The sequence below is a fragment of the Lissotriton helveticus genome, chromosome 12 (assembly GCF_964261635.1).
Source record: "Lissotriton helveticus chromosome 12, aLisHel1.1, whole genome shotgun sequence".
Lineage (NCBI taxonomy): Eukaryota > Metazoa > Chordata > Amphibia > Caudata > Salamandridae > Lissotriton > Lissotriton helveticus.
This window is the reverse complement of record NC_136073.1, coordinates 176,195,911-176,216,880: the sequence shown is the minus strand read 5'-3', so window position 1 is coordinate 176,216,880 and position 20,970 is coordinate 176,195,911.

Below are 20,970 nucleotides of genomic sequence, written 5' to 3'. Positions count from 1 at the left end.
TTTTAAAGTAACAGTCTTGGCAAAATACTACCTGGAATACTGAAAACAGAATACATGAATCTTCTCGAGAACATAACTGACTAGAACAGAAACTAGATGCACTGCTAAAACAGTACGAAACTTACCGGTCTCATAAAGAGACACGTCAGGACCCGCATCCACCGAAGTGGACACTTCGTTTTGGGTCTGTGTACCACCAAAACCCACGGACCAGAGACAATTAGATTGACCCTGTCTAGATACTACCCCAGCAACGGTACTCACCGGGCAGCAAGAACGGAAGGCCTCGGACTGGACTGGACTGTTTCGACGCCGGACGGACGAACTTCGGACTTCTGTTACGGGTGGGCCTCCGGATACCTCGGACCTTGGACTCTCGGCTTGGGCTCTGGTCGGGACTCGCCGCGTTCCTCCACCGCCTCGTCTGGATGCTGGACCGCCACCTCCGTCTCCTCCGTGGGCCTGAGGGATACTTGAAGCAGAAATATCTGCACGTGCACGGTATGGTTCCGTCACGGCTGCAGAGGGTCAGGGGGCCGGCGTGGCTTCACCGGCGCGTGGGGAAAGGGCAAGTCCCTATTCGGGCGCCATTATGTGGTATATAAATAAATAATACCGGATCTAGGTTTGACTGGACATAGCAATAACAGATAGCTCAATAAATAAGAGTCAAGATTCGAGGTAGTAGGAGTTTGCAGGTTTAATGCAGCATAAGGACAGGAACAGGACAACCTGCACGGGAACAGGATGGCAGGGCCCTGCAGGGGGGACAGGGAATGAGCGCGCTGACTTTAATAACAATGTACAAGCATATATACTAAAACAGTTGCATTACAGTGAATACAGTAGGCGGAGCAGTGGGTGTGGTCAATAGCAGTCGCGAAAGATAAGGGTGAAAGTGGGTGTAACAAGAGGCGTATACATGGACATGTGATGTAAACGTAACAGAATATGTCATAAATGGGGCGGAAACATGGAGGGGGCTACCTAAGGAGCCGGGACCTTTAACCTAATGGTGCGCGCAAACTGACAATGACGTGTTACTAGGAGAAGCTGGGGGCTATGAACTCTGCGCTAGGAGCAGAGACTGAAGTCTGGAGAGTCAGGGCGACATGTACCTAAATCCTATCTAGTATCTAATGTTTAGAGGACATGTTGATATAAACTAAGAGTCAGGAGGGGAGAGGCTAACAGACTCTAAGACTGGAGCATGCATTATTCTACATGTAGTGCGTGTTGAGGAATATTAAATGACCATTAATACAGTATTTCTCTTACATGGAGACGTAAAGGCTAGACAATGACGGAAACTATTGATGCGATTCAGTAGCTTAGGAATGTAGAGAAGGAGAGCTGGACTGATAACTAGAATCATAACATACTCTTGGCAGACTCGTAGGCAGAGCCAGGCCGAGCCGGGCACTGTGAGGCAGGAAGTAAGTGAAGGGTCGAGGATACAGGTGGGGGCTGTATCGCTCCTCAGCGAGGGCTCAGGAGACAGGAGCCGAATCTGGTGTCCGGGCCCTTTTGAGGCCTAGAAACGGGGACTTTTCAATGAAATAACGTGCACACTGAGAAACGTGGCAACGTAACTTTACATAGGCCTAATACTCGTAGCTTTCACGAGAACTGGAAACTAGCATACTAGGGATGGACACAACTGTAATTGCGTCTTTAATCAAACATGGGGAATACATATGCATATTAATCATGCACACATAACATAAGATGGGGGACACGTAGGGACACAGAACATGGCAAAATTTACTTTTCCACAATTCCACCAGTCAAGGATAGCGTGGATCTTGTGGGTGTGAGCTGGGGGCCGTAGGGTTAGATATCCCTCTATGGCGGGAGCGGTCTTTAAATCAGATTCCGCTGAAACGGGAAAAAGCACGCGTTGCATTTAGTTGCATGCGGCTGATCGAGGATCAACCGTCTGAGTCAATCGTGTCATTAGTCTTACCTGGGGGCAAGGAGCAATGTCCTGATGTCAGTGCTCGCCGAGCGCGCAATGTCGCTGCCGTGCGAGCTGCTTGGAGTAGCAATATGGTGCGGCGGCCATGATGATTATGTAGTAAGTGCCGGGGGTGATGTATACGCATAACGCGAAGGGCGCAGGTGTGTTTGGGAGACATAGTAACGTGGCGGCCATCTTATAGTGGTGAATAAGGGTTGACCAAAAACGGGTAATTATGTGTTATGGTCATTTTATATTCGCATCGATTGAGCAAGGGGCACAGGTCGTAGCAACATAATAAGGAAGTTGGAGTTCAGCTCGACGCTGGTGACATAAGTGACATAAAGTGACATTGATACAATTAAATACTGTTGTGAATCTATGCAAGGGTGAGGGGTAAAATACTTGATTAAAAATGGCGAAATGGCGAGAGTGACATAGGGTGAAATTTTAGTTTATACATTAATAATGCAACTGGTTATACAGGAAATAGTCAGAGAGGCAGGGCTTCTTTAGCACATTATTGCATGAAGTCTGGAAAAGTCGTCTTATCAGTTGGCATGTTAAGGGGCTTTCTCACTGCTTGATTGGTTTCAGAGAGGTAGTGCATAGTGTCTTATAACAGAGTAGTCCAGTCTTCGCTTCTATTCAAGCCATTCCGTATGGTGTCAAACTGGATGATGGTCTTTAGTTCCTCTCGATTAAGCAGTTGACTCAGATTGCCGCCCCTCTGTGGTAGTTTAACCACTTTTAGGATTGTCCAGCGGATGTCATCTTCGCTGTGATTTGCCTCGGAAAAATGTTCAACCAAAGGAGCGTTAGGGGTCCTACATCTGATCCTACTCCTGTGGTGGCAGATTCGTGTTTTGGCCTTTTGCGTCGTCTGACCAACATACATCTTAAGACACGGGCAGAGTATGGTGTAAATGACATTGACCGTGTTGCAATTGGAAAAAGATTTCATTGAAACAGTCACATTGTTATGAGTGAAATTTCGTGCTTCAATGGTATATTCACATATATTACATCCTCCACACTTTACATGCCCTATCAAAGGTGGCAATCCCCATAAGGATTTGATTGAGAAAGGTGGTGTTGTGGAGGGGAGGGCTGCACGAACCTGGTGATCTTTCAAGTTTTTGTTTTTACGGAAAGCAAAGAGGGGTTTGTCTAGGTTAATGGGACCTGCATTTATTGTGGGCCAGTGCTTTAAGATAGATTTCCTGATCTTATTATAGACTGGAGAAAAAGTGGTGACACAGGCAATCCTCTCAGTCTGGTTGCGTGTTTTAAGTGTAGCCTCGATCTTTTAATTTGTTGGCAAGAACGTCAGCTTCTTTGAAGTAATCAGTCTTGGAGGAACAATTACGCCTTATCCGCAAGAATTGGGAATAAGGGAGTGAATCTTTTAGGGCCCTAGGATGATTGCTGCTATAGCTTAGGAGTGTATTGCGTTCTGTTGGCTTTCTGTAAAGGCACGTCAATAACTCGCCCTCATGGTGATAAATTGTTAGATCAAGGAACGGGATTTGCGTTTTGTCATGGGCCAGTGTGAAATTCAAGTCAGCGCAATTATTATTGAGCCAATGCAGGAATTGTTGAAGCTCATTGATGTCATGATCCCAGATCAGAAAAATATCATCAATATACCTGCGCCACAATCCAATCCCTGAGTAGAAGGGATTTCCTGTAGATAGGATTACACCTGTTTCCAGTGCATCCATGAAAAGAATTGCCAAGTTGGGGGCAAAAATCGCCCCCATGGATGTGCCCTTGATTTGCTGATAATATACATTATCAAAAATGAAAAAATTACTAGTTAAACATAATTCTAGGAGTTGAAGGATGAACCTGGTGGGGACCCTGTGTGGACGTGGGCGTTGGTCGAGGGTTTTTTAGATGACCAGGAGAGCCGCTGTCTGTGGAATGTTCGTATATAATGACTCCACATCCATGGTGCAGAGTGTATTGTGTGTGGGGTCAAATGGGTAGTGTTCCACCAAATTTATCATCGCCATACTATCCCTTATGTAACATGCAGTTACTGACCTCCCTTCAATGTTTAATGTACAAACCTTTTTCTCAAAAAATTTATTGTTTTTAATTATTATTCTTTCCTTCTTTTTTCCTTGTTTTTCTCCACGACAGGCGTATTGTTTAGATCAGGCAAAATAACCTTGTTTAGTCCTGAAGATGATCCCTTTGTAATTAGAGCACGGGATCGAAATGCCGACTCCTTATAGTGGTCATACATGTAACCATTGTGTCGAATCATGTGTATGTTCCGCTCTGGCAATACTTATAACACTGACTTAAAAAGTGGCCAGCTTGCTCTGCCTTTTTGCCTGTAAAAAGCCTTTGTTTGTAACCCATCCCTTCACCTTCACCTTGTTTCCTTCCTGTGTACGGCACAGGACTGTGCCTTAATGTTACCTGCTGGTTATATATCAAGAATTGAATCCTTTGATAATTAACTGAAGAATAAATTCCTTGTCCGGCTGGACTTGGAAAAACATATTGGAGCCTATTGTGGTCTATATTCCATCTCTGAATATTTATGTTTATGCTAAGGACCTTTGTTTTTTTACTTAACTGATACCCATGGTCCTAAGCTAACCGTTTGGGTCCCCTTGTCGTTTATAAAAAAAAAAATTACATTTACTTTAGGGCACAAGTAAAAGATACTTGATATAGCTTCAACTGGTAAATTTCAAACTAAGTTTTAACTAACATTTTCACTTTAACTATAATGTTACTATAGCCTTTGTTTTTTCCTTGAACTTCAATGGGTTTTTTTTTAATAGAAAGATGCATATTATTACCATACCTAACCATATTGTCACTTTGTTTTCTTTTTTCAGTTAATTACTAGGTTTTTTAAATGTAAAGTAAAATGTTATTACTGCTCGCAATGCCAATCCCACAACGTGCATAGCCTTTGGCTGTGAGCTGGGTAGGATTTGCAGCAGGGCCTGGCCTGCAGACCTGCCCCTCACAAAAAGCTAACCTTAATGCAAGCCAAACAATTATACTAGTTCAATGTTTAACCAAAGTGATTATCTTTAAGAAGTTAAAGCTTTATGAAAATAAAACCATCAAGATGTCTGTGAGTCTTTTTTACAATTTTTTAAGCTACAAGATGCATCCATAAAACCAACCACAAGGGGGCTCTGTAATCGAGCTGAAAAGGATAGAGCTCCAGCTAGGAGTCCTTTAAAATAAATATGGTAAACTCTCCTGGGGTGATGGATTCAATGAACCAGGAGATTTACTGTGTTTTTCTATGTTTGCTGTGGGCCTGCTGCACTCTCTGCAGTCTACCCACAACATTAGAAAATATTTAGTGGTGGATCCCACTCTTCTAGGGGCACAACAAGCATGAAAATATATTTTTCTAAAATGCCAGTGGGCATTACGGAGTGTTCCTTTCTAGATACAGTGAATAATAAATGAGTGGCTACTGCCGCTAACTTCTTCTTTTTTTATGTTTTTTATTATGTGTCCTGTTCTCCACCCGGGACATCCTGATCGTTTTTCTTTCTTGGAGGCCGCAGGGAGGGGGAGCCACAGAGCTCCTGCACCTGTCTGCCGGCACCCATCCTGGTTGACGTCGTGAGCCGGCAATTCTTTGCACGTTAACCCCTTAGCTGCGGCGGCTATTCAGCCACAGCGCTAAGGGGGAGGCGGGGCCGCGTGGCGCTCCCGTACTCATGACAGAACCGCTCCGTCACGGCCCTCGGGTGAGCTGTGCTTGTGACGGAACGGTTCCGTCACGGCCCCGCCCACTCTTTAGAACGCTCAGCGCAGGCGTGGAATTTGCGCCACGCAGGCGCGGCAAACGGGCCGTGACGGAACCGTTCCGTCACCAGCACAGCCCACCCGAGGCTCGTGACGGAACGGTTCCGTCACGAGCACGCAACGGGTTAAGGAGAGGGGGTGTGCATGTGCAGCAGCCCAGGGAAAGAGTGCAGCAGCAGACCATTTTAAGTAACTGTGGTTCTGCTCTGTTTTTGCTGCTTATTTTCCTCATAGTCTCTCCAACATATTGCAAGTTCCTCAGCCGGTGTATTACTGTCATGCAGTGGCCTTCTTGAATTAGCAGCCCCTAGGAAAGGATTTCTCGGGGTTTCAAAGAGGTTTAGAGAGAGCGGCCACGTGCCCTCTCCCCTTATTGAAAAAACTGGCTCTGGGGAATGTGTCAAGACTCCACTCACCTGAAGACTCAGAAACTGTAGGAGAAAAGACAATCCTCCCAATCCCTCCAAGGAACAATCACCAACACCAAACACAACAGGTGCCAATGGTTGCACCCAAGAGGGACGGGGGTAAGGATATGGAAGGGATGACGAGGGAAGAGATGATGCACTCCCACATATGAACCACAGCCGACACACACCTCAACTGGTAGACCATAGTCTCTCCGTAACAGGCACCTTAAAAAGGGAAAAACAAGAACACCATTAGAAGGACATGGATAGAATCTTAACCAACATGCCACCCCCTTTTACCCTCTGAACAACTAACTTAAGGCTTTAACAGCAGGTAATCCCAGCAAGGTATTCACACCTATTGAAAGGCACCTTCAATACCAGGAGTTGGAAAGAAAAAGGTTGTATTCAATTGTTCCTCATCTTGGTGGAATAGTTCATAGTCTGTGCACAGTTTAATTCCTTTTTCTGGAGAGCAGTATTACCTTCATAGCACTCAATGTCTTACAATAATGTCTTTCTTTTCACTAGGCAAAATGGTTGGGACCTCAGGCTCAGTGCACTGACCTGAATAATAATGCCTGTGTCTTTCCTGTACAGCTGAGGGAAACTGCTGAGATCCAGTGGGGTCCGAATGAGGATGGCTGGAGTCACCCAATGTACAAGTAGGTAACAACAATGGCAGGTAGCAACAGTTCTGGGCCAGTAACGAAGGTGGGAAATATAGGGATCTGGAGACTGAGAGCAAGGTATAAAGGATAGGGAAGGTTCCAGTTGACAGCAGGATCACTGAGAACGAAGAGCGGGGACTGCAATGTCCAGAAATCATCAAGGTCGCAGGAGCAGAGTCTCCCATATGTGCTTGAAGTCAAGTGTGGCTTCTATGCAAGACGCAGCTCTTAAAGGGGCCAGGACTTCTAACATTTTGGCCAAATCATGAGTGAGCACATTATCTTGTGATGTCTTGCTCATGATCCAAGCTACTGGTGGAGCAATTATGGAGGGAAGGGGAGTGAGGTAAGGCCCTCAACCAGGTGCAGGGAGCAGTGGGGGGCTGACAGGATTATTGGGCTTGAAACCGCTCCATCATTCGGCGGCGCGCCTATGACGTGTGCACCACACTGGTGCAGGTTGTGTGTCACCTGACAGTATGGGGTCTTACGAGGCATATGGATGGGGGGCCTCCCCTTTGATTAACATGACAGGCCCCAGGGATTAGGTTTCCAGTGCAAAATTGGCTCAGAGAAGGGTGCCCCACTCATGTTTCCTCCTTAAAAAATAAATACATTTTAACTCGGGCCCTGGCCCACACGGGGTCAATTAAATTAATCAGTGGCAACTGCCATTTTGTTTTTTTCTTTCTTTTGCATCATAAAAAATAATTTTATAGAAATATTTAGGCCCCAGGTGGAGGTTTCAGAAGGACACCCCCCCCCCCCCACAAGGGCTGGGGGCAGGGTAGGGATACCTTACCCCCTAAGAATGTTTTAAAAAACATTTTCAGGACATGGGGACTAGGTCCCCACAGCCGCATAATGGCTGCCCCAACATTTCCTTTCATATTGCTGCCAGCCAATCAGAGTTTTCGCTCCCACTGGGACCATCACTCCCATGGGTGTGGGCTAGCCAAAGGGAAAAAACCCTCGAAGGCCAATCAGAATGCTACATTTTTTTAATTTGTGCTCACAGAACTCTCACAACAGTCCCTCAAAACCATCCAGACTGAACAGATGTACCAAATCACAATAAAAATGCTTTCTAAACCAAGATCTAGCCTCCTGACAAATTTAGTGTGATTCTGTTCAGCAGTTTTTGCAGAATTGCCTTCCAAAAAGTCTATGGAAAATGTATGAAGATTTCGCTTTGTGGGACCTTCCCCCCTTTTTCTGGGCCCCCTCTTGATAGATCACCCTGAAACCTTCCAGGAAGGAGCTGATAAAAAAAGAACACTTTTTTGGAAAGTTTCATGAAGATTTGTCAAAGTTATTAGCAAACCAACAAATGCTTTTCCTTGGTAAACACAGACCAAACTAGAACTACCCAATGGCGACACACACAAACACACACACACACACACACACACACAATAATTATTCACAGGAAAAAACACGGGTTACAGGAAGTTATACTTAGGCTGACATTTCACTTGTACAACACCTGTGAAATACAGCTGTTAGCTGAGCTAACTATAACTTGCGCCCCCGCTATGCACTGCTGATGACTTCACATATTACATCACTCATGACATGGTCAGTGATATTACTGATGACATCTCAATTGACATAACTGATTACATCATCCACATAATCTCTGATGCACCTACTCACACACACCCACTCCAAACTACCCGGGGCATGACCACATTATTAGGGACCGCGGGGAGCCTCAAGGCCCCCACAGTCCCTGCCAGCTCCCCACCTCCAGCGGGAGCCGGCATTGCTTTTGGGCAGAGGGAGCTGCAAACATGCAACTCCCTCTGCCCAAAAGCAATTCTGGTCATTTCAGGGAAGCAAGAGCATTTTTCCTGCTCTCACTTCCATCAAGCAAAGCGGAGTTTACTATGGCTTGGCGGGAGCAGTTCTCCCGCCAAGCCATGGCAAACTGCATGTCATGGGAGTAGGCACCCCGGGACATTTCTGGAACCTGCCACTGGGGTGTGACAGTCCCCAGGGCCCTAGAGCACTCCCGGAGGGGGGCCACGTGGGACTACATTGTAGCCCCGGGGAGGGGACTGGAGTCCCCCACACATCTTTTGAATTTAGCCCTGGGGAGTTAGCCCTGGGAAGGTGGCGGTCCCTTGGGCCGGGGGGAGGGCTGCGTGACCCCTCCACCTTTAACATAATTAGCCCCCAGGAAGGTGGTTGTCCCCAGGGCTGCGGGGACCTGCGCGAGCCCCCGTATCTATTTTAATGATTGCCCCAGAGACCTGGCCCACCCGGGGGATTAAATAATTTTTTTTTAAATTCGTCCAGATTTGTGGATTCAACGCGAATCCAACCGAATTTCTTTTTAAGAAAATGCTTTTTTTTTGGCCAATGCGGTCCCTGTGGAACCCCCTGAGCAGGCCTAGGAGTCAGGTTGTTTCTACCCTGCCCCTTATTCTTGGTTTAAAAATATGGTTTTTTTTTCTTGTGACTCGGTTCAACTGTGTCAAAAGATGGCTGCCAACACTTCCTGGTTTGAAGTGTTGCCAGCCAATCAGATCTCAGGCTCGAGATTGTTAGGGTTCACAGATCCTCCACGGCCATATTTGTATATCTGAGAAAACGTTTGAATTTCTCAGGAACTACTGAATGGATTTACACCATTTAACAAAAAGATTGCACTCTGGACCAAGAGCTACCTTTCTGCCAAATGTGGTGTCATCCTGTTCAGCAGTTTGGGCTGTAGCTGAGTCAACTGTTTCCTATGGAAATGAACATGGGGAAAACGCATTTGTGACCCTCCCTCTTTTTCTCGGTCTCCGCATAACGATTCACCCTAAAACTTTCAACACAGCAGCTGAAGTGAGTGGGCCATTAAATTTAATTTTTTTGCAAAGATTTGTCAAATGGTGCCAAAAAATGGGAAATGGAGAAAGGGGGGGGGGGGGAATTTTTTTCCAGGGTTCATTTTCATAGGGAAATTTGAACACATCTACAGCCCAAACTGCTGGACTGAGTTACACCAAAGCTAGCAGTAATCTGCCTATTTGGCCCAGAAAGAGGGCTTTTTGTTATTTGGTCTAAATTCATTCAGTAGTTTTAGAAAAGGGAAAATCAAATTTTTATATATAGGGCCTTTAATTCTCCGAAGATCCCACAGTCCCTGTGATCAAATTGATTGGCTGCCAACACTTGGCACTCAGTTTCAGCCAAGTCCCACCCAATAAAAGTTAAAAAAAAAGAGAAGGGGGCTGTAGTAGGCTGGCTCTGTATATACTATACAGAAATGAGGTATAGTATGCACAGAGTCCAGTGGAACCTCAAAAGTAGGCAGAGATAATAGTAGATAGCACCTTGGTCTCTATTTGTGGTAGTATGGCTGAGCAGTAAGTCTTTATCAGACGGTAGTGTTAAGCATTTGTTGTACACACTCAATCCGCAAATGATGTCACACACTCAAAGACTGAACTCAGACCAATTTTGTTTGTATCAAAAATAGTATTACCTTTCTTTATTTCTAGAACCAAGTCAAGCCTGGCACAGGTGATTGAAATAAATGCTTTGCAAAATATTATGCAATTTTTACAAGTGAATGCAAGTCCAAATGCAGTTGTTTGAAATACAGGTAAGTCAAGGTATTAAAATTACTGTACAGATTACTTTTTAGTTACTTTTTGATTACTTTTTAGATTTCTTTTTCCACTTAGTGTGATATGCCTAAATATCACACTGTAACAAAGTGATAAACCCAATATACCCTTGGAGGCTTGGGCACATCATTATTATTAACTATTATTAGATATCACACTGGGACATTTCCTAGAGAAAAAGTAAGTAAAAACAGTTTTGCACAATTGGACTTGTTTTAGGTTTCCATACAAATCATCTCCACACTTGGAAAATTTTCTGAGAAAAACAGTCAATACGCTCCTATGGAGAGAAATGAAGTTAACAGCTACCAGGTAAGTAATCAGTCGTTGGGGTTGAGCTTCTAGGGTTAGAACAAGAGTTCCCCCAGGGTCAAGGATGCACTCTTGTCACACCCTCAGCGCCACTAGGGCAGCCAGGTGGAAAGTGCTGAGGCCCAATGTTATCTATTGGGGGATAGGGGCCCTCCGGTTGGTGGCTGCTTATGAGCAGGCCACTGGGTTGTGGGAGCAAAGCTCCTGGTGTTAGGCTCAGGGCAAAGGGGGGTCCTGTTTAGCACAAAAAGTGTACCCGTAGCGGGGCTGGGGCGGCTGGGTGCAGGGTGCTATTTTGGCGTCGGGTGCCCTGATGGTTTAAATTCTCAGGTTTCAACAAACACTGCAGGCTCGGGGACGAAGATCTTGTGCAGGTGACCACTGGTTGGAGAGGTATGTTGGGATGCCTGGGGGTGCTGGGGCACCCTCGGTGGGGCCACCCAAGGTCGTGGAGCTTCGGGTGCAGGGGTGTCTTTAGTCATCAGGTTTCTCTTACCATCTCCGGTCGCGGTCTGGGGATCCTCCAGAAAGAGGCTGCAGCCTTTGCTGGGAGATTTGAGGCAGGTCAGAGATCACTAGATCTTGGGTCAAAATCACAGGGAAGACCTCCTCGTGGTGTTGGGCCACTCAAACTCGGGCGACGGGTGCAAAGTGGTGCAGGCTCGTGGATTTGGCCAGAGCTGGAGTGTGTGGGTGACTAATCCAGTGTTCACAGGAGACAAATTCTTTTCTTTGGAAGGCTGGGCAGGTCCTTGGGTTCTTAAGGGTTGCTGGCTGCAGGACACACCAGAGTTTTGCTTCTACAGGTTCGAGGTGGGGACAGGCCAGTAGGGCTAAGTCAGTGGGTGTCCTCCTCTTCTTAGCTTTGGCACGGCTGTACGGTCGTTCTTCTTCTTTTCTTCTTGGTTATTGCTTGTCTGAGACGGCAAGGTTCAGGGGTGCCCCTAAATACTAGATTTAGGGGTGTTACAGTTAAGTAAAAGATTGGGACCAATGGGTCCCTTTCTTAAGGTGGATACACCCCCTATTATGCCACCCTCCAGTAGGAAGGGGGCATATGCCTCACTCTGGTTGGCTGGGGCCCACATTTGCAAGATGGCAGGGACTGAGATTTATGCTTCACCTCCCCTCCCCCACCTGAGGGCTGGGGTTGGCAATGGTGGGTACACCTCCCTTTCTCACTTGGTTTTCCCACTGATTCTTCCACCCAAGGTGGGGATCAGAACCAGTGGGGACCGATTGCTAGAATCAGCAAAAGGCCTGGGGAAATACACACAGGCGGCAAGCCTTTGAAGCTTCCCCTTCGTGGACCCTGCCCATCACGGGGGAGAAGGCATGGCACCTCGTCCCAGGATGTACATTGTTTCAGGCCCAGAGAGAAGCAGGCTCTCGACCCAGGGGTCCAGAAACATGTCTGGTGGTGGAAGCTGGGGAGCAGCCCCTCAGCCTGGACACTAGTGTTAGGTCATTTTTCAGGGGCCATCCCTAAGATGCCCTCTGTGTGCATTGTTCATTAAATCTCACACTGGTGTCAGTGTGGGTTTAATGTGCTGTGAAGTTTGATACCAAACTTCTCCGTTTTCAGTAAAGCCTTTATGGTACTGTGGAGGTGGTAATGACAAACTCCCAGCACCATATACTCTTAATGGCATTACTGCACTTACGATGTCTAAGAATTGGCTTAGCCACTGTAAGGGTACAGGGCTCATACACCTGTACCCTCACCACTGGTATAGTGCACACAGCTAGAGGGGTGGCTGATCTATGCCAGGGCAGTGGGGTATAGGCATGGCACACAGGGATGTATGCCATTTCGACTCTTCACTTTGTTCTGCACCAAAATACACAGCCTGCAAAGGCCGTGTGTGAGTGTAAAGGTACAGTGCCTCTAAGGGTGGCACAATAAGTGCTGCAGCCCTTAGAGGCCTTACCTGGTCACTGTGCCCTGGGTACCTGTAGTACCATTTACCATGAACTGCCCTGTGACCAGAGAGTGTCAATTTGGTGTGGTCTTCAATGTGGTTTAAGGGAAAGAACATAGGGGCATATTACCAACGTTAAGTGATATTTATCGCTAACGATGCTTAGCAACGAATTTTTTAACGCTAAGCATCGTCAGAAATTATCGCAGATAAACCTTGCTATTATCAAGGTTTATCGCAAATGCGATAAAAAACGGCCGCAATGCATGAATATCGCTGAAAAGTCCGCGATATTCATGCATTACCGAGCTAATGCTCTTAGCCATGTTATCCACCTCCCATTGGATAACATGGCTAAGAACTGCTCAGGGCAGGTGTTAGTTTTTGGAGATATTCGCACTTAACACGAATATCTCCAAAAGTTGGTAATAGGAGATAGCGATGTTAGCGACTGTTTCCAGTCGCTAACATCTTGGCACGCCCACTTTGCATGTCATTAGTGATAAATATCACTGACATGCAAAGTGGGGCCCAAGATGGTCGCTATCTCCTACTAGCTGTCGCTAACTGGTGTTAGCGACAGCTAGGTAATAGGGAGATAATTTTATCTCTGCTTTCTTGACTTTTAAAGCCAAAAAAGCGGAGATAAACCCCCTTGATAATATGCCCCATAGACCCTGGGTACCTAATTGGCAGGAGCCCAAGGCACACTCAGTCAAAGTACATCAACAGTTCAGCAAAAAGTGGGGGCAACCATGTGGAATGAGGCCACTTGTTCGCAGGGGCAAGGTAGGCCTCTTGGGGGGTCCCACATGGCAAGAAAAGCATTTTTTTAAAAATAATTTGGTGGAAGTCGTCCTGGGTCGACAGCTCCCACCCAAAACATTTTTAAAGTACAGGCTCCTGCGCTTCTCTACTGTTTGGCTCCTGGGTGGGCCAAGACCTGGAGACATGAGGGAAGTAAAAGGAGGTGACGCCCTACTGGGGCTTAATTAGGGACAACCACCTCCACGGGGAAAGATACAGAAAATAAAATAGAGGGCCACGCGGACACACCTGGCTCTGGGGACAACCACCTCCCTGGGGCAGATTCAAGAGGGGGTCCACGCGAACCCCCAGGGTTCACCACCTCCCCAGGGCTTTCTCTTGTTTGTGAGATGGGCTGCACGGCCCCCCTCCCAGGCCATTTTTGGCTCCATGGAGCACCACCTCCCTGGGGCAGGCCCATGAAAGTATGCGGCGCCCTTCCTGGAGCTAATAATGGCTTAAGGGACCACCACCCCCCAGGGCCAGCTCCTGCTATGTCTTGGGGTGCCCACCCCAGGATATGTGTAGGCAAAAACAGTTCCCAACAGGTATTATGTGGAGACAGTTTCAAATATGTATGCCATAGGCATTACAAAGGAACAGAAACAAGGAGTCACTTGATTTAGGAAGAGGTAGTATTATTCACCAAGAGACAGAAAGGGAAAATTCTTTCATATGCAATTACAGTTCAAACAACACTGTAAAGACCGGATCTTGTGACAACCCAGTGACACTTGGTGCAAGGTGCTATATACAGTTAGTGAAGTGAAATGTGCAAGTGCTTTAAAAACAGCATTGGCGACGCATTAAACAAAGTATGTGCATCAGTTAAAGGCTCCAGAAAACAAGTTACATTCACTTGGAAAACAATTATTTCATCAGGAGCACTAAACGTGATATGCGTCATATAATTCAAGCTGTGAAGTCGACGGCGTTTCGATCCCCATTAGTCGGGATCGTCATCAGGACAGAGTTGTCGATAGATACAGTGAGTGCAGCCAAGCAGGGAGGCGAGGCTAGACGAACTCCGAGGCGGCAATGAATGGCCGGTTACTGATCGCAACTTGATTTGGATCGGCAGGCGGAGAGTACAGAACCTGAGTTGAGCAGGGCATCAGAAGGCAAATTGAAGCTCATCTGGTGTGGAGACAGCCGGCAGTAAATGCGGGAGCCCTGCTCAACTCAGGTTCTGTACTCTCCGCCTGCCGATCCAAATCAAGTTGCGATCAGTAACCGGCCATTCATTGCCGCCTCGGAGTTCGTCTAGCCTCGCCTCCCTGCTTGGCTGCACTCACTGTATCTATCGACAACTCTGTCCTGATGACGATCCCGACTAATGGGGATCGAAACGCCGTCGACTTCACAGCTTGAATTATATGACGCATATCACGTTTAGTGCTCCTGATGAAATAATTGTTTTCCAAGTGAATGTAACTTGTTTTCTGGAGCCTTTAACTGATGTACATACTTTGTTTAATGCGTCGCCAATGCTGTTTTTAAAGCACTTGCACATTTCACTTCACTAACTGTATATAGCACCTTGCACCAAGTGTCACTGGGTTGTCACAAGATCCGGTCTTTACAGTGTTGTTTGAACTGTAATTGCATATGAAAGAATTTTCCCTTTCTGTGTCTTGGTGAATAATACTACCTCTTCCTAAATCAAGTGACTCCTTGTTTCTGTTCCTTTGTAATGCCTATGGCATACATATTTGAAACTGTCTCCACATAATACCTGTTGGGAACTGTTTTTGCCTACACGATACACCCATCCCAACGAGGTCTATGGGTTTTCTCCTGTTATTCCTATAATAATCACCCCAGGATATGGCCGTTTGCTGTGGCTTGGCCAGAGCTTTGACAGCGAGGGAAAAATGGCCGGGCCCTGGGAGATGGGATCCCTTGGGAAAAAATCAGCCCGGCGAGGGGGGGGCGTGCACCCCCTTCCCCATTTGGTAATGCCTGGGCCACAGGAATTGGCTCCTGTGGACCAAAATTGGCTGGGTGAGGGGGCTGCATGGCCCCCTTCCCTATTAAAAAAAAAGAAAGAAAATGCCAGGTCCCTGAGGGTGGGGTCCCCAACGCTTAATCAGCCTAATAATTTAATTATAACAAGAAAAAGGCACTTACATGCTGTGGCATCTCTGGTCTGCCCTCCTCCTCGCCGTGATCTCTCTCTCCTCCTCTTCTTCACTGTCCTCCTTCATGCAAACCCCTACATTGTACGTCTTGTGCACATGCGCTCATGCAAGCAATACAACATAGGGGTTTCCATGGACGAGGATGAGGAGGAGAGAGAGACCACAGCGAGTAGGAGGGCAGATCGGAGACGCCAAAGCAGGTAAATGCCTTTTTTGTGTTATAATTAAATTAGGGAGGGTGGAAGGGAGCAGAGTTTTTTCCAACTCCGAGGAACTCCGTGTAGTTGCACTCCACCAACTCCGCTTGGACTTACTCATTACTAGGGCATAAACTGTATCAAATTAAGTAATGTAGTAGCTTACTATATATACTTAACTCGCATAAAACCTTTTGAAAACACGCACACTCAATGGATAATGTCATCAGTGATGTCATTTGAGATGGCATCAGTGATGCAGTGATGCCACTGTCCATGTCATGAATGATGCAATATGTGAGGTCTTAAGAAGTACATTGTGGGGCGTAAGTTATAATTAGATCAGGTAACTATAACTGCTGAATTTCTCTGGTTTTGTACGAGTGAAATCTGACCCTAACTATAACGTCCCTTCATTTTGTGCAGTGAAAAAAAAAATATATATATATATATCTGACATGAACTATTTTGAAAAAATGTGTCCTGAACATGATGAGACTCTGGTGAAATGTTCACACTCAGCCATCTATAAGTGGGCTGCATTGACTGCTGTTACAAGCTGTTTTGTTTTCTTTGATATAAGGTTCTTGAAGCAATAATGAACTTAACTCTGCTCTTTGGAAGTTATTGCACATTACATAATTGAAATGCAATGGATTGAGTTTACAACATTGAGCTGGAATATGTAACAATGCCCTTTGAAAAGGTTATTTCAAATGTTGATATTGTGAGGATATAACCAGCGTGCATCGAAAGATTTGTGGTTAATTTAGATAGCAAAATGCCCAATAAGAATCTTTTCATGAAGCTGTTCGACGATATTGAGTGTCTCGTATTTGGTATTTATAATGGAGTATTATGAATGCATTTTGTTGCTTGAAGCTGTCCCTTAGCAGTGCAAATCACAAAATGGTGGCTATTAAGTCTGTAATACAAGTACAATAAATGCATTAATTTTAAAAGAAAAGTCGTGCATTTAAATGAAAAATTATTAACATTGATATGCAATTCATGATTTCTGGGAAATGTTAGCGTGCAATGAATAGAATCTCTGGTATTTACCTTGAATGAGCAACAAAAGAAACCATGACATTTTCTGTAGGCATTATTTCCTTGTTTTAATTTAGCTATTTTTAAAGAACATGGCAGTATTTTGGTTATGTTTATGCCAAACAAGTGTGTATATATACGGTTTTCAAAATGGCGCTCTCTAGGAGATCAAGGCTATTGTATAGCCGTAAAGCGTCCTGTCCACAGTGGCTTGATTTACTGAACTAAAGTGGACTACTTCTGCCCCAGAGTGCCTTTTCTTTCACAAATATGGAAAGACTTTTGTGGCATTTTATAAGCACTAGCGGTAGCGCTTTTATGTGCACCACCAACGTTCTGGTAGGACACCGACATAACCACAATCTGTTGGCAGTCTGTAATTTATATAATTTCAGGCTGGCTTGGATGGTATTTTACCAATCCAAAGCAGTAATACTGTGCCTGGAGTGGTAAAAGGCTTTGGCCATTTTACAGCTCAGCATGGATAGCACTGTACTAATCCTATGCTTAAAGACTTTGCTGTTGAAATGGTAAAGGACTTTGTCCCTTTCTATCTCTGCGTGGATGGCACTGTGCTAATACAACGCTTGAAGACTGTGATAGAAAAGCAGACAATAGAGGTGAGCAAATTTAGAGTGTTGCTGGTGTTGAGAGTGCTCTAAATTGGAGCTGCTGTCCAAATAACATGAGTACTACCCAGAGTTCTCTGCTTACTCTTCCCTTTTCTTTTATTGCATATATATATATATATATATATAGAGAGAGAGAGAGAGATCGATAGCAGCACAACATTGAAATACAGAGCACATACTTAGCTTTTCAGAATAGCTAAATATATTAAGAGTAGGAGCCAACAAAAGTCTTTTGGTGAATAGCTACAAATGTGTGAGTGATAGAGCGCGCAGGTCACCCGGCCAACAATTTTACCATATATGTATCGGGCCCATAAACTTCACTTTATCATATACATTAATCGGGTGACCTTACACTCAACTACCAGTAACCCTTGATCCTTCCTATTTATTTCCAGTGTACCCGACTTACCATTCCACCGTTACGGGTACCTAAGATCACAATGGATCAGGGAGCTAGCTGTAAAAGAAAGGCAGACACAAAAATACTTATACTTATTCTATTTGTACTTTATAATAACCACAAACTCAAGAAGTTTTGAAAACCTTTATCTAAATTTCATCAAGCTCAGAAAACATGAGGTTTACAACGAGCAAGCAATCGATAACCAGAATTACAAAGAGCACGTATCCATAAAGGAAGTAAATAAAACCAACCATTTGAGAATCTAAAGGGAGGTAAAAACAGGGAACATGCTAGGCAGCAGTTTCAGAATTTAGACTTAGTATGGAGAGACTAAAAGACGGGGAGAATAAAAGTATACTACAATTTCAAAGTGAAATTATTTTCCCATAAAGAGGAACTATAAGTAAAATGCAAATAGACCATACTAATAAACCGGTGCAATTACTTGAATCGACTAAACCATGGGTAAAGACAAAGAACATCTATGTATCATGAGCTGAAAAAGGAATATACTAAGGATGGGTGAGAAAATTAAACATGCTAGAATAATCGACAATTTTATGTATGATTTGTTCATTCAGAAATGCAAAAAGCATGGAAAATCAATTTTCGCAAGAGTATGACTTTATTAAAGCAAAAGAAGGAAATATAGAAGGTGCAGTATAGAGTTTCAGCACTATATTTACCTAGAATGGTGTGAAGACCAACCCTGGCCACAGGTCAGTTAAGGACAGGAGGAACCCCAAAGGAAACCCGTCATCAGTAGTACAGCAGGTGCAGAATGGACACCCCAGGACAGCACAGGAAACCCAGATTAGGATCAGGACAGGACCACCAAGGCACGACCAGCACCCGCAGTTCGGAAGCAACGCCTGCGCTCCACCCTCTCTGCAGCTATCAGTCAGAACCCCGATTGGGTTATCGAACTCCCCAGCAAAGTGCTCCGCCAGCACTTAAGGTTTTTCAACAAAACCCTTAAGTCTATGGAAATTTCGGACAGAGTGCTCCGCAGCCCTCTGTATCAAGTCACCTATTGAGTGCGTTGGGTCAGTGACAGGTCAGCTATTCACACAAGTCGGACAATTTCTCTAGCTAAACCTAGGCTAGTTATACTGTTTTCGGGTCAGTGTACCACCCCCCAAATGTTGCAAGTGTCAGAATCCCCGATTTCGATTGGTCCTCAAGTAGGATAGGTCAACACACCAATCACATTTCAATTCTACAAGCCTATATTAACATATTCTGGGACCGCCTATTGATTTTGGGGTTCCCATGACATACTCTACAGAATACAATGAATAAATTACATTTGTTTCATTTGCGGGACAGTTTAGCTTCTTCTGCTAGGTGAGGGTGCATCTTCCCAGGCACATCTTGGCTGAGACCTCTGGTTGGCAGGGATTCAATGTCACCGGCAGAAGACTGTCATGCGCAGAAAGGTTGTTCAAGATGGATTCACGAGTGTCTCTCAGACCCTCAAGAACGCGGTACATGAAAAATAAGCGAAAACAAATTAAAACACAGAAATAAATGATTACACTGTATACCATGAATTGCTACTCTATACCCCTTATTTTATAGTAACTATAGCATTAGGATTAGAGGCAAAACAAACAATGACACAAAAGCAGCAGCACAAGCTTCACCATGTGAGGATACAAAGCGGCCATCTTAATGCTAATGCGCAAGCGCAAAGATTCCCACCAGAACTGCAAGTACGTCACGTCACGTGAGTGTGACTAACGTATGCGCAGAAGAAAACCCGCTAAGCAGCGGCCATTTTTAGTGACAAGCGTTATTAAGTTTTAGTAAACACATAGGCAAGCCTCGCTAGGACACCCCAAATGTAAAAATAAAGGGAAGTTAGTAAGACAAACAGGTTGGTATACTTTGTTAATGTTATTTGGGGTTCATGAATTCAAGCAAGTCGCGTAATATGCGAATCCTTGCTCCATCAATCCCCTCTTTGATGATATTTACTATCATCACAAAACCAATGAAATCAGATGCCAACTTTCACACTTTGCCCAATTCAATCTCTTCCAACATTCTATTCAGTTTTTCTTTTGTTTCTTTGTTAGGCTGAGAATTTTTCACCCTTTTATAAATTTGATTGTTCATTTCCTCCAATTCAAGTTCATTCACACTCCGTTTCATGCCTCTTTTGTTCACTGTATATTTCTTTTGGTGTTTGCGACATTTGCAACAGACAAATATGAGAAATAGGACAAAACCTATTCCTGCAATTGGCATCAATACCTTAAACAATAAACCTCTACCTAATTGTGCAAACCAATGACCTACAGCAGAGAGACCATCAGTAAGTCTTTTCCAGGCACTGTCAACCTCCAGTGGTTTAAGTTCTTTTTCCAAATTTGTAATGTTCCTTACATACCTTTTGAGTTGCACACTTTTGTCCGGTATGTAAGTGCAACAATGTTGCGCTTTCAACATTCTGCAGACTCCGCCTTCTTTTGCTAATAAGGTGTCAAGGGCAAGTCGGTTCTGCAAAACCATAGATCTGATCGCTACCATTTCGGTATTGACCATCAGAAATCCACTAGCAGTGTCAGTAGACAACCGATCCACTATAGTTGACAATTTGCAAATTCTGTGTGTGTTCAGAACCACTCCCACTGCAGGTATCAATGCACTAAATATACTTCCCATTATTTCACCTACACTTTCTCTTTTACTACGCACTAAACTGTTAGTGTTTTCATTGCTTCCAGCAATTTCATTCACATGGTATATTTTCGGGAAGACAATTCCAAAATAGCAGCTTCCATACCAGTGATCCGGCAATTTGAAATAAGCCTTGTTTCCACATATGTAATAAATTCCGGGAAACACAGGTTCTGACCCATTTTTGAAACCCCAACCTCCAATTACCTTATAATTGTGCTCGCATTGACTGGAACCAATGAAAATGGTGTTATAATAACTTGTCTTTTCTCGGTGAAGACAAAGTTTCCCTTTTCTCTCGAAATCCAGCAACAAAGCAGGACTAACCCCACCATTTGAGGTGCTTCCCATGTTTT